The sequence below is a fragment of the Oratosquilla oratoria genome, chromosome 12, assembly GCF_046742065.1.
Source record: "Oratosquilla oratoria isolate Oo_2021 chromosome 12, ASM4674206v1, whole genome shotgun sequence".
Classification (NCBI taxonomy): Eukaryota; Metazoa; Arthropoda; class Malacostraca; order Stomatopoda; family Squillidae; genus Oratosquilla; species Oratosquilla oratoria.
Window position 1 is genome coordinate 14965645 of NC_134788.1, and position 14131 is coordinate 14979775.

Below are 14131 nucleotides of genomic sequence, written 5' to 3' on the forward strand. Positions count from 1 at the left end.
ATACAATAAATGGCAAGCGCGCAGGGGGGGGGGTTTGAACCGTTACAAAGGATTACAAAGGCGGAGCATGCCGACAGGAGACCTTTTGATCCATATCTAGGTCGGATGCGAAAAAAAATCATATTAATAATAAAACAATAAATAAAAGCTATAATAATGTAAATAACAAATAAATGCATAGGTATAGTTAAATAATAAACAAACAGGTAAATAGTAAATAATAATAAATTGACATATAACTAATAATAAATGAAAATCAGACAGACAAATGATGACAAAACAAAAGCAAATAATATAAGATAAATTATAATCATTACAGCATCTTACTTAGGTATTTATCTAACTGATTCTTAAAGCTTCGAACTGAACTACATTGCACTACCTGTGCAGGAAGTTTATTCCATTCATTTACTACACGGTTGGCAAAGTTGTTTCTACCTACTTCCAAATTGAATCTATTTCCGGATAGTTTGAGACCATTGTTTCTTGTCTGATTCTCATTCAATGTGAAAATGTTGTCACTTTTGATGTTGTAAATTCCCTTTAAAATTTTAAAGACCTGTATCAAGTCACCTCTGAGTCTACGCTTTTTTAGGGAAAACAGATTCATGTGTTTTAGTCGATTTTCGTATGATTTATTTTTGATATTTGGAATCAGTTTTGTGACTCGCCGTTGTACTTTTTCCAGTCTGTCAATGTCTTTAATGAGATTCGGTGACCATACAGAAACAGCATATTCCAAATGTGGACGAACTAACGATTTATATAGCTTGTTAATGAGTGATGGACTTTTGAAATCAAAAGATCGCGCAATCAGTCCCAGAATCTTATTTGCTTTCTCAGAGGCTGAAATACACTGCTTGGATGATTTGAGGTCGTTACTGATAATTACGCCGAGATCTTTTTCACTATCCACTTTTGTACGAATTACCGAATATTTTGTAATCGTACTTACTGTTATTTTTACCTATGTTAAATGTCATTAGCCACTTTTCAGACCATTGCTGTAATTGATCTAAATCTTGTTGAATATCTAATTGGTTTGAGTGATCATTTGCCACTCCGCACAGTTTTGTATCATCAGCAATTCGAACGGTAACTCCTCGATGCAATACACTAATTCTATTCATAAAGTAGCAAATTACAACTGCCTGGAGGAACAGTAAATCTGAGAGGTTGTGGAATCCCACACTTGATATTAAACATTCGGGTCTTTGCTCGCAGGCATATGTAGACACCTATAACTAAAGGGAGAGGGGAGGGTTTTCCTGAGTAATTAGAAGTCTCCCAAATTCGTTAAGACACTGTAATTGACTGCCAAATTGGCGCAACAATTAATGAAGATAAGGAGAAGGAAAAGTAAGAAGTAGTTGATAGAGGCCTTAAGAGTTCCGGAAATTCCAGAGAGTAGAGGGAATTGATAGCCGAAAAGGGCTGAAAGGAGATGAAAAAATGTGGAGCATACGTCGGCTAGGCCCTGAGCGAAAGTATTTGGTAACTGGGGTTTGAGAGCAGACGTAAGAAAATGAGAAGGAATAATTGATAGGCCGTGTGTCACAACCCAAAGTTGTGACAATGATTAGATAGAAAATAAATGGGTCGGCACTTGAACGATAAACATGAAACATAATGACAAATGAACTTAGCATAAGGTTTAAAGAAAACGTACGTGACAGTGCTTCAGAAAAAAAGAAAAACTAAATTAGCCGCCATGGCTGTAGAGCAGCGTTTTTCAACCAGGGTTTCCCGGAACCCTAAGGTTCCGCAAAAGGTCCCTAAGGGTTCCGCGAGAACAAGTGAGATAAGCTAATGCACTTTTGATTTTTCATTTAAGGGCTGATGGGTGTGGCGTAATGATGGTAGCTCACAATTCAGTTGTAAGTCGCTTCCGTAATGAATGCCCTGGTCTTTTTGTAATAAAATGTGTATGCCATCCTGCTTATCTCTGTGCCAGAGAGGCTTGTAAGATTTTACCTAGAAGGTGTGACGATTTACCAAGAGGTGTATAATTTCTCTAAGTGTAGTAGCAAGCGCCAGAGTGAGTTTGTATAATGGGAGTAAGCACGCATTACCTCACCAGATGGCAGCACTGTGTGATGAGTCGTGAAGTTCACTTCCTGTTTTACAGTCTTGTTTCCAAACGTGATAAAACTATCTTTAAAATGCCACAGCATTGCTTTGTTACACTGTGTTCAGCACATAAGATGGACACAAGTTTCCGTCAGATGAGAAGATGAATATGAAGTGGAGAATAGCGATAAAACGTCTTGAGCCTGGTACAAATAAGCCATGGATTCTAAGGAAATACAGTGTTGTCTGTGAAAAACATTTTACAGCAGATGACTACATGCCTGCTGGTCTTTTAGGTAAGTGATATTAAATTTTGTTGTCATTTATATATTAAGAAAAATAACAGGCACTATTCTTTTTTAACAATTCAGCAAGATAACCCGTTCCCCATGCTGTGTCATCATGTCAAGTGTGTGTAGTAGTAAGAATTTTGTTATGGGGAGCAGTCATTATTTTTTAACCCATGTACCTGTCATTGTATATATCCTCAGGAAGGTAATTATGATTTTAAAGAATTACTATTTAAATTAGGATATGTCTACAGTTACGTAGGCTTTTTAACACACTTTCATTGTGATGTCACTTACGTAAAAAATCAATAGAGCTACGTTTGTTTGTTTTTTCAAAGTTCTTTTATGACTCCCAAACTCAAACCCTGATCTTACCACTGACCCTAACCCTACTCTATTGCTTCCTAAGATAAACAAAGAACAAAAATTTTCTTTGCTTTAATTTCAGGTTCTCGTAAGAGGCTGAATCCTGGTGCGGTTCCATCTATTATTTATCTTAATACAACACCATCCACGTTCACCTCAACACTAAATGCAGAAAGAGCAGAAAGGGTAGCTAAGAGGAGACGTTTATTTCAAAATTAACCACATATTTAAGATGTTGACAACGAAGAGGTAGTGTCAGCTGAAAGGGAAAATGAGATTCTACAAAGTGACGCTGACGGAGAGAAATCGGTCCAAGACTACAGTATCCAGTGTGAGATACTAAATTCTATGAATGCTAGATTCTCTGTCTTCTGGTTTGAAAATGACAATAAGGCCATTCAGTATTATACAGGATTTAATGACTTTGCACATTTTTCCTCAATATTTTCTGTGCTTGGTCCAGCTGTCAATAATCTTGATGGAATGGACTATGATTTATTATTAGCGGAAGATCAGTTGTTTTTAACTATAATCAAGTGGAGACAGACCAAAGATAATATTGAATTATCTATTTTGTTCAGAATCATTCAATCTTATGCGTCAAAAGTTGTGAATTTTTGGCTTAATTTTATGTTCTTCCAACTCCAAGAAATCAATTTTTGGCCAGAAAGAAACACAGTGCAAGACTTAATGCCAGTTAACTTCAAAAAACAATTTCCATCAACAAGAGTAATTTTGGATGCAACAGAGGTGCCGATTCAAAAACCCAGACAATGATCGGCTGCACTCCAGGTGGACTAATTTCTTATGTGAGTGATAGCTACGGTGGCAGCGCATTTGACAGACAGATAATCGAAAGATCTTGTCTCATACAAGGACATGTGTTTGAATCTGGGGACAGTATTATGACAGACCGTGGTATTAGAGTACAAGATTTGTTCGCTTCGTTAGACGTTAAGGTGAACACTCCGACCAATGAAATGGATATTTACACAATAACAAAGGACTATTGTTACTTGAAATCGTGTTGAAAGTAAGTACGATATCTTACCTTTCTATCAAATTCTTTTTCCTCCCTGAGACAAGTGCTCCTCTTGTTGCCAATTCAACTTTTAAACGCTGAACTGTCCAATTTTCATAGGACGCCATTGTGTGTTTACTACGACTGATGGTACAGTGGAGCCATCTACTGGGATAAATTGTGATGCTTACTCCCATTTCAGTCTTTCCTTCACTTGAAGACCCACAAGATGCTACACCCATCACAGACGAGATGGTTGCCATTGGTTGCTGTTGTTCAGAGAATCTTGGAACAATGGGAAGATCTTCGGTTGTTTTTCTCAGACATATGGTTATCTGAGAAGCTAGTTGCTGCTGAGCTAATTTTCAACTCTTTACATGAACCTTTCATTAAGTTGTACTACTACTTCCTAGATTGGATTTTGCCAAAGTTCACTACTTTTAATCAGTACTTTCAGTCAGATAAGCCAGTGATAACAGTGCTCCATGAAGAAAGTAAGTGTTCTTTTTAAGGGTATTCTCCTTGCATTCATGGAGAGAAAATATGCAATGAGAACAGAACTTTGATAGATCCAAATAGTTACATTAAGCATCTCAGTGAGACAGAAATATATCTGTGTGTAAAAGTGTCACAAGAACTGCAAGACTCCCGTGTAACAGCAAGAAAATCTGAGTTGCATGATTTTTTTTCCAACGCTGCCGCGACTTTATGTCTGTGGCTTGCTGTGAAATTAAAAAGAGGTATGATTTCAGCGACAATGTCATCTTAAAACTGAATTGTCTGACTCCAATTAATGCTTTATCATTGAATTTTAGGAAATCAGTTCCTTCTTTGGTACCCTTAGTAACTGAATTACCCCTTCTTGTGCCTCCAGAAGACAGCTCATTATTTCAAAGACTGGATGATCAATGGCGAATATTGCCACTGGAGTGTAACAACTCAGCCTTGAATACAGAGGAATGTGATAATTTTTGGGCTGCACTATTAAAAGATAAACCAAACTTAACAGACCTTTCACAGTTTGCACTCTATGTTCTTAGTCTACCCCACTGGAATGCAGAATATGAGAGAGTTTTTAGTAAAATGAACCTTTTCAAAACTAAGGGAAGAAATAGGTTGAAGACAGCAACTGTAAATGGGGCACTGCTAGCAACAGATTGTATGAAGTCTACTCGATCATGCTGTAAAAACTTTAACCCAACAAATGATATGTATTCTCTCTTGGCAGCCAAGGAACTACACAGTAACACCTGACATTCTGACTCTGAGTAATGTTATAAGGTATGAGGTATAGTTTATGTCTAGAATATGAATAGTTATTTTTAATTACATACAAATATGATTTTTTTTTTCATTTCAATACAATGATGATGAGTCCTATTATATGTTATTTGCTATTGAGGTATGGTATGTGTTAAAATATGATTATTTGATTATTTCTAATGAAAGACTAATTTGTGAAAGATCATTTCTTTGAATTTGTCAATATTGATAGATTTTAGAAATGTTGCATAAAGTGTGCATTTTATTTATCTGAAGGGATATGTATTAGATTTGGAAGTGTACGATAATTTGCACGATATATCTTTAATAAGAGTACCATAATTTTGTCATGAAAACGATAATTTTGAGGTCCCTGTACAATAATATAATGTTCAGAATCTGGCAACCCTGCTGTAACCTTCCCGTCTCGACAAACAGTCGTCGTACAGATGATTGTAGGACAACTGGTCCCCGGTCAACTGGTCCCCAAAACTGCTCCCCTAGAACAACTGGTCCCCGAATGACAAGCTGGGTGGTCAACTCGTCCTCAATTTTTTTTTTTTTTAAACTGTCCAAATGTGTTCTCTATTGTTTGTATATATGTTTTTTATGTTTTGGTGATTTTAACTTTATTTCTTTTTTATTTATGTTACTAAACATAAATGAAATCTAATAAAATACATTTGTGCTTCACCAGTAATGTAAGGTGCTTTATGTTTGCTCAAAAAGTGCTAATCACACCTCTTTCACACCCCACTGATCTGGCCACACCTCAGATGTGCACTATGTTTGCTCAAAAAGTGCTAATCACACCTCTTTCACACCCCACTACTTGGGCCACACCTCAGATGTGCTCTCAGATGTTTGCTCAAAAAGTGTTTATCACCCCTCTTTCATACCCCCAATGCTTGGGTCACACCTCTTTCACACCACATAATCTGCTCAACACCTAGGCAAGGTCAGTATATAAACCTGGCATATCAGGACAAGTCATATCAGTTTTACTGAGCTACTCAACAATGTCAGACAAGCTACAGGTCATCACTTCACAGAGGGGTGGTCAGAAGATCCCCCTCAATGGCTTCATGTACACAAAGAAGAACATTTCCAAGACGACCGGTGAAGGCATCTGACGGTGTGTTCGGCGTGATCTCAAGTGTCCTGCTTGCTTGTGGACCACTGACGGCCTGAGTTAACACAGGCTGGATGGTGAGCATGTCCACCTTTCAGACAATGTGGCATGCTAGGTGGCGGCTGCTCGCCAGTCTATGAAGAGGAAGGCTACCGTCACAAACGACCGCCTAAACCAGATCCTCAGCTTCACCATCGCCGACCTGGACGACGAGGTCAAGGCAAGGATGCCTAGACCTGACGTCAGCAAGCGTGTTCTTCGACGAGTCCGGTCTGCTTACCGGCCTCGGGGTCCACAGTTTCTGCAGGAGTTGGATATCTCAGGTCCCTGGGCCTCCAACCTCCTCTCTGACAACGGTCCTGACGCTGGTGAGCGTGTCATCATCTTCGCCTCCACTGCTCATCTGAAGCTTGTTGCCTATGATATGGGAATAATCTCTATGTACAGATTTGGGTAGGTATTTACTTCCATTAATGTAAATATTTTTAGTTAGATTTTTTCACCTTATCTTTAGTTAAATAAAGAAACAAATGAAAAATCAGTAGTAATACCACGGTTTTATTATCTAAAAAAGAAAATAAGTAACATCCCCTGCTTTGGAGTAATTGTTTTAAGTACGTTAGTGACTTCAGAGCCCCGAATGGCATTTGCAGGGGAATTGTACGACCTGTTACCGGGAACGTCAAAAGAAGTTTTGCACGGCTGCAGTACAAGACCCTTGAAAGGCCCCAAGCCAGGCAGTCAAAAGTTCTCCGCAATCTAGATTAATAATGATGATGATGATATGTTTTTTTTTTCTTTCGTGTCCTCTTGTGTTTCTCTTGTCCCAGTCTAACAAGTCCTCTCTGTCAAGTATTTCTCTGCCCTTCATGATTCTGTAGATGGTCAGTAGGTCGCTTCTCTCTCTCTTCTTTTCTCCAGAGTCGGTAACTCCAGTTTAGCCAGTCTCACTTCATATGACAAGTTTGAAAGTGCAGGGGCCATTTTTGTGGCTGCTCTCTAGATTCTTCATATTTTCTTTATATTCTTTTTGGTACTGGGTGACCACAATGTCGCCGCATATTCTAGTCTAGGCCTTTTCAGTGTGACTAATATTTTTTTAATAATTTCAATGTCCAAATATGTAAATGCCTCTTTTATTGATCTTAACAATTTATAGGATTCTCCGATAATTTTGTTTATCATAGGACAAGTCGTTTGAGATAATTACTCCCAAAACTTTTTCAGATCCCACTTTCTTTACCTCCTTAGTTCCAATTTTATATTGTCCTGATATTCTATTGTGTGTGTGTATTTACCTAATTGTATTTTGCTGGAGAAGAGCTATGTTCGTAGGGACTCACAGTTGTATCTTTCCTCATCTAGTTCTTTCTTAAAGTCGTGTATAGTTTTAGCATTCACTGTTTTCTCTCTCAATTTATTCCATGTATCTATCACTCTTATGTGGAAAGCTAGTCTTTTTTCAGATCTCTTCTGTAACTGTCCTTCTTAAGTTTCTTCTTGTGTTCCCTTGTATTTCTATTGTCCCATTTAAGTAGATTATCCCTGTCAAGGATTTCCATCCCTTTCATAATTCTATATATGGATATCAAATTGCCTCTTTCTCTTCTTTGCTCCAGAGTTAATGATTTTAGTGTGTCCAATCTTAGTTCATATGTCAACATGCTGAGTGTTGGTGCCATCTGTGTTAGTGCTCTTTGAATTTTTTCTATTTTCTTTTTTTACTGGGTGTCCGTAGTGCTGCTGCATACTCTGATTTTGGTCTTATCAGTGCAGCTAGGATTTTTTTCACCATCTCCTCATTCATGTAGTCAAAGGCCACTTTCATTGATCTTATTAAGTTGCAGGTTTCTGAAACTATTTTGTTTACATGTTTGTCTGGTGTCATGTCATTGAAATGATCACTCTTAGGTCTCTTTCTGAATTTACTTTTGTAACTTCTTTTGTTCCAATTTTGTATTTACCGGATATTCTATTTTTGCTTTTTCCAAATTCCATTATACTTTGTTTGTAAGAGGCCAGTAGATAGAGGAGTATATACCTACCCTTCGTAGCTATTTACGTATCTTCTTGGAATTACAGATACGATCTTGAGTTTCTTCACTTTATTACACAATTCTAAGGGGAGTTCACTACACTTTTATACACAGTTTTACATAGAGTTTGCAGTATAGTCTTATACATAGTTTTTCACAGAGTTTCCAGTATAGTATTATACATAGTTTTTCACAGAGTTTGCAGTACACTACTTTACACAGGGCACGTCTCTCAGACCGACGCTCTTGGAGCTGTGCACTCCGTTTTTGTGGGGCGGAAGTGCTGTCTCTGTAGAATTCTGAGGTGCTCTTTAGTCACCTTGAAAACAATTTTAATAGGAAAATCCGGCCCTTTACATGGTTGTTGTTAGTTCATAAATTATCTCTTATATCCCTTTTTATAATGTATAATATATCCAGGGGGCAAGGGTTGATTACTACTGTGTTATCGTGTGTTATTCGGAATTGGCGATCGACCGCATTTATGTGTGCGTTCGTATGTCTGTGTGTGTATCTTGGTTCCGAGTGCTCGATTACTGTTAGGTCAGCTTTCCTGCGATAAGTGCTAGGTCAGCTTGTTAGGGCGGACGTGTCTGGCGACAGGATGTCTGGGTGATGATTGTGACACCGCTCACATGATTTGTGGAAATGGTGATGTGGTTATAGTGATGTATACAGGAGGTAGACATTTAGGTAGATCGAGGGATAGGTGAAACGACATGAAAATCTTATTAGTGTTGTTATGATACAATGGCCGACTGCAAGTTGCAGAATTGCAGAGAGTTGCATATTCCAGCTTACCGTCTGATATTTGTTAATATAGATTAGGACATCGAGAGGTGCTGATGTGACTGAATGTAAACACAGAGCTCGTTCTACTTGCGACAAATTGCTTGCGTAAACAAGATTTCTAGTGACAGTATAACAGTCTTTCTGATTGGAGAAAAGGGTGGAGGAGAAAAATTATTGGTGCATGGAGGTAAAGTCACGCCCTAAAAGGGTGGTATTTATTTGTAACGTTCAAAGTTATTGGATGAATTAAATAGTGATGTCGGAGCAGAGGCAGCTTGGTGGGATGTAAGAGGATCCCCGAGGGAAGTCCCTTGGTGTAATTGGAAAAACCAAGTGTATTATTTAGAAGAAAATAAGACTAGAAAACTATACCTCCATTTTAATTCAACCCATCAAGAAACTTAACTCTGACAATAGAAGATTTGGTGGAAACATAATTAAGAGAAGGAGAAGGCATGGGGCCTACGGAATAATAACACAAGTGACTAAGTGTTAGTGGCAGCGAAGCTAACAACTTTTTTAATGTTGAAATTCACTTCGTTCTTTTTACTCCAGTTCCAGAGTTTGTTCAGATCTACCTGAAAAGATTTACATCTTCTTCATTACTCACTCTCTTCAATAGTTTTGCATCATCTGCAAAGAAGTTTATGTAGCATTTAATTCCTTCATCCATGTCGTTTATATTGTAGCGATGCTACTATTGGTGAAGAGAAAGAAATTTTGGTGAGTTCGTCTCCTTTATTGTAAGGTACGAGTGAACTGGTTTTACATGCGGCGGAAGCCGATACTGCGTGGGCAAGTTACCCGTGGTGCGTAATTAGGTAATTGCACTGGGTTAGGTCGGGTCAAGCAGGGTCGCGCTGGCAGAGAAGCGTCGGGTCGTGGACATCAGTCACGTTCTCTGCCACGTGACTTGTCGCGGCTGTACAATATAAATAGCAAACATTAGCGGAACCAATACAGAGCCTTGGGGGTAATCCGCTTATCATGTCTACCCATTTTGAGTTCTTTTCTCTAAGTATCACTCTCATTTTTCTTCCTTTCAAGAAGTCTCCCACCCATTCCAATAATTTTCTTTATATTCCACCTATTAGTTCAATTTTTCTTAGAAGTTTTTTGTGTGGTACTTTGTCGAAAGCCTTTCGTAGGTCCAGGAAGGCACAATCTGCCTAGCCATCTCTTTCTTGTATTGTATCTAGCAATCTTGAGTAAAAGCATATTAAGTTTGTAGCACATGATCTTCCTCTTCTAAATCCAAATTGGTTGGGGTTTAATTTTTGTTCTTTTCCAAGTGTTTAGTCCATTTGTTTTTAATAACTCTTTCGCATATTTTTGCAATTGTGCTTGTAAGGAATACTGGTTTATGATTTGTTGGATTTTCTTTATTTCCTCCCTTATATATTGGTACAATATTAGCATTCTTTCAGTCGTGTGGTACTTTTCCTTCTGTGAGTGAGAAGTCAATTGTCATGTGTATTTTGTCTGAGTTCGTCTGTGCATTCTTTTAATAACCAGTTCGCTATTCCGTTTGGCCCATGTGACTTTCTGATATCGAGTTTCTTTATTTAGTCTCTTATTTCTCTCTGTGTCACCATTATTTCTTCCATTTTAGGGGATCCTTCCTGTTGTTGACTATCATCCCACAATTGTGAACTTTCAATTGTAAAAACAGACTTGAAGTGTCTGGTCATTACTTCGGCCATTTCTACATCTTGTGTGTATTCTTGATTTCCTTCACACAGTTTTATTATTTCGTGTTTGTCTTTTAGATTGTCGTTTACATATCTGTAGAGCAGTTTAGGTTGATCTTTGCATTTTGCTATTATGTCTTTTTCATAGTTTCTTTTTTCCTCTCTTCCTATGTCTACGTATTCATTTCAGTGTTTTTCACACTTCTAAAATAGTTTCCTTTAAACCTTTGTTTCCATGTGTGTCTCCTTGCATGCAAACATGTTGTGGTCGCCAGTGGCTTGGATTCCTAGGGTCTTTCTCAGTGTCACATTTCCCCCCCACAAAAAAGACAGTGTTGCAGAGAAATAAATGTTGAATAGTCTGATCGCCTTGTTATTTTAGGCTTACTGCTAGAACAACACTGAAATTCTTGACCTTTGTCCCTCAGAGCTTTTTTATTTGTCTTTGGATGACAGTACTTATCCACGTACTTACAGTGAACTTGGATTGGTAAATTCTTGTTGGATTGTTCTTGATCTTCCAATTCATTGTGTAAACCATCACCATGCTGTTTGCCAGCTCTGATTATTCTTCCAATTCTTGCTTCTGAAAGGGGGCCTCTTTTGTTGCATGCATACAGCTTCCCAAAGAAGCATGTCTTCTCTATTCCTGTCATTACCTGCGAGGAAATATATTAAGTATTAGATAAGTTAGTAGTTTTGAAATTGCACTTTCAAAAGACCATTTCCCATTCTTCGTCAGCAACATAAGCAACAAAAAACAGTCCCAAGCAAAGGCACTTCAGTTTCTTTGTTTGAGTTATAGTCACATGGTGAGCCCCATACTGAAAATTGCTCAAGGCTGACAGATGTCCAGCAGGTGGATAATTGAAGGTGGGTGTATAAACAACATTTTAGGCCAATAAGAAAAACTTTATACCCGAATGGAAGGTTAACCAGAGAAAGGCCCATCAGCTGTCAGACTAATATTCATTTTTACTTGATCAATCTGATGTGTGATTTCAACTTCAGTAATAGAAAAGTTAGCTATTATTTCATCATTACTACTGATATTATTCTGAAAGCTGCTATTGTCTTCATTTGTACAGACAGATGTGAAATAGTTATGTAAGATGCAGCCCATTTCTATATCATCAGTATGTTCGCCATTTTGTCATACGAAAGGACCAATATTAGAAGTAATTACTTTCTTTTTATTTACATAACTGTAAAATTATTTTGGATTCGATTTACTAGAATGTGCTATATATTCCTCAAACCCTTTCTTGCTCTTTTGTATGAGTTTCTTTGCTTCACGCTGATGTCTCTAAAAGTATTCTATCAGTTTGAATTTTTGTTGTAATAAATTTACAATAGGCTTGTCTTTTGTGTGAGGGACTTTATCAATTACTTCATTCATCCATTTTGGCTTTGCATTGGACCTCGAACGTCCAATTGGTTACACAATGTTTAATGGCTTTGATATATGTACAAGTAAATGGTTCCCACGCTTCATTGATGTTTTCATTCAAACTGATTTTACTCCAATCAGCAACCACCAGTTTCCTTTTTGAGATGATCAAGATTGATCCTGCTATAATTAGGAACTTTTCCTACATTGATAATATAAATTTCTTCTTTTTTAATTAATAAAAAGTAATTATCTTTTTTATTAGAAAAAATGTATGATTACATCAAGTTGAAAACTTTCCTGATTATAGCAGGGCCTACTTTTAACATCTCAGATACAAACTGGCGGTTGCTGATTGGAGTTAAATTATTGAATGTTAGAATTCTATATGCTGTGTTTTACTGCATTATTTCTGACCCAGGGCAGTGGCCGAGATGTAGGGATGACTGTCATCCAGGAGGAGCCAAGAAAAGAGGGAGAGATGGTGAATGGGAGTGGAGTATGTGGGGATGAAATGGGTGGGAGTGGATTTATACCTTTGACTTTGGTTACCTCTCTTGTAAAGAAAAGAAAAACTTGATATAAGGACATAAAAATGAAGAGACTGCAAGAGACCATAAGGCCTACACTAGGCAGCTCCATATCCATCACCACCTGTCATCCCCATCCATAAAGTTGTCCAACCATTTCTTAAAACAACTGATAGTTTCAGCGCTCACTACATGGTTACTAAGTCTATTCCATTCACTGGCCGCCCTATTTGTAAACCAATTCTTGCTTATTTCCTTCTTAAATCCATTACTGCGTGTCCTGCCCCGTTATTTTAATATGATGACCTTGTTTGCATCAACCTTGTTGGAATTTTATGATTGCTTGAACTAAATTGTGGGCTAATGTTTACGTTGTTTACAAGTTCATTGTCCGTTGAAATTAAATCCAAAAATGTTATCGCTACATGTTGGTAAAGTGTGTTTTCAAGTAAATTATATAAATATGATCCTGAATGGTATTGACATGCATGCATGCATGTATATGACGTTTCTCCTCTGGAGGGGCTCAGGGGGGGGGGAGAGGGGGTTGTTTCTTAATGAAAGTTTAGAAGATTTCTTGGACTGGTAAAAGATAATAAAATTAAGATATTTAACTTCGGGTATTGGTTTTACATTGCGGCGGATGATGATATTCCTCTTCATAGCTCTTTGTACAGTTTTATATGCTGATGTCGTGTGGCTTTTGTAAAACAGTTTTATGTCGTGTGTCTTGTTTGGGGCGTTGGTGCGGCGGTTATGTCCAAGGTACCAACGGTCGATTTCATCCTTGATAGATCTCTCAACAGTGTAATTAGGGAAACTATTGTTTACAAGAACTTGGGAAGTCCGTTCAAGTTCGTGGTGAACAGATGTCCAGTCTGAAAGCATGCGCAAACCATGCATGACACATATACACACGTACACCAGCGGAAAAAAAAAATACACGGGAGCGATGAGCGATTTCGCTCGGGAAAGTTCCAATGTCGCTCTCGCAAATCCAATAGCATGATCGATCCCCCACAAAAAAATCGCTCCCGCGGCAAGATTCAACATTTTTTATGCATTATCCATCATTTGTCAATCCCTGAATCCCATCACCATTGATGAAAGGATCAGAGCAAACACAACTTGCCCGTGATCAATCATTGCATTATCAATCGATATTATAAACGCAACGCACCAATCAACTTTAATTTGTTGATGTACGTACGTATGTGAACGCGGTATAGCTGCTAGAGCTCAATGGCTTACCTAGCCTAGTTTCGTATCAGCTGCATACGCGCGTATACTAGTGCATGTTGACTAGACTCTACACGACTATCGTGCTACATAATGTCGCTAGTTGCGAATTGCATGGTACCTGTATGCAGGGAAGTTCATTGGTTGCATGCAGCTAACTGCCCAATCAACGCGCTGACTACATGTACAATGTATCATACCCAATACCACATCACCGCATGCATACGTACAACTGTACATATGCAAACTCGCTCGAGGCCCGGGAGGGAAACTGGGAAATCCCATTTATAACCTCGTTCGCGTATCTATGA

At 38.1% G+C, this 14131-nt stretch overlaps 1 protein-coding gene across 1 annotated transcript in view; it reads right to left on the reverse strand.

Moving 5' to 3' along the window:
- LOC143030569 (facilitated trehalose transporter Tret1-like) overlaps nt 1–14131 on the reverse strand; it is a 459285-nt gene that overhangs the window by 257656 nt on the left and 187498 nt on the right. The gene's annotated exons all lie outside the window — the stretch shown is intronic.